The following is a 1,139-nucleotide window of genomic DNA, read 5'->3' as shown; positions in this document are numbered from 1 at the left end:
GTAAGGAATAATAGCGTTAATAATCCAAATGATTTAATAATGATTGTTTATAAGCATTTGTTAAAGTTTCTGCAAAATATTGATACTTCTTTATTGTTGCTGTAGTGTTAGATTTGCTCAATTTTAATAAGGTACAGAATATTTGGCGTTTTTTAGCTTTGGAACGCTGCAGCAGAGTTTCACAAATTTTTGGTGGACAATAAAGTAGAATGACGCAAGATACGCGAATACGTTAACTCAGTCGTTAAAAGATCCCGATTCTGATTAGGTTTTCAACCTACATCGAATAATTAAGAACGCGATCCAGTATGTATACCAAAATGCTTATACCAAAATGGAGCTAACATAAGTATGAGCAAAAGATCCATAGCTGTGCGGTATGAATCCTGCGTGAGATTGATGAATTTTTAATCTTAGAATGTTGTATATACATTGCGTGCAACGATCGCGTGAATGCATGACATAATGTTGCGGGTATTTGTTACGACGATTTGTGTTCGACTTTTACATGAGCAAAAATTTAGTATAAATTTGTAGACTGATAATACATATATAAGAAAATCGTCATATTGTTATTCGTCGAGTTGCAGCTCGCTCATCAGTTGATGATGCAATCCATATTGTTGAGCTCACTCATCGAATTGTTATATATTATGGCAAGTTAAATTGTTTGTCCCTCGTATTGTTACGTATCTGTCGGATTATTGCAATGAACATCCGATTAGCGACAATTTAAATGCCACAATATTACGCGTCTGACAAAGCGCAGTTTGTGAGAGTAGTCGTCAAAGTGTAGTGCGATAAAATTCAACTATATGCAGTTGAATTTTACACGATCATGAATAAATACCTCTTTATACATACAGAAATATTTCTTCTCAAGTTGTACTTTATTTCTATTTTACTGTTTTTCATGTAACGCAAATAAGTATGTATTATTATAATTAGTACAAATACTGAAACAAATACTGAAAATTTAGAGAAAAGATAACATTATCCTAATTTATCAATTATTGTGTCCGATATATTTAATTTGTGATAATATCATTATATAAATTAAATTTACGTATATAATATAAATTTTATTTAATTATTATTTTAATATTGTACACACATATATTTTTTCAAATATTTAGAAA

Source organism: Trachymyrmex septentrionalis, unplaced genomic scaffold, assembly GCF_001594115.1.
Source record: "Trachymyrmex septentrionalis isolate Tsep2-gDNA-1 unplaced genomic scaffold, Tsep1.0 scaffold21, whole genome shotgun sequence".
Taxonomy (NCBI): domain Eukaryota; kingdom Metazoa; phylum Arthropoda; class Insecta; order Hymenoptera; family Formicidae; genus Trachymyrmex; species Trachymyrmex septentrionalis.
The sequence above is the reverse complement of the archived record's forward strand: the minus strand, read 5'-3'. Positions refer to the sequence as shown.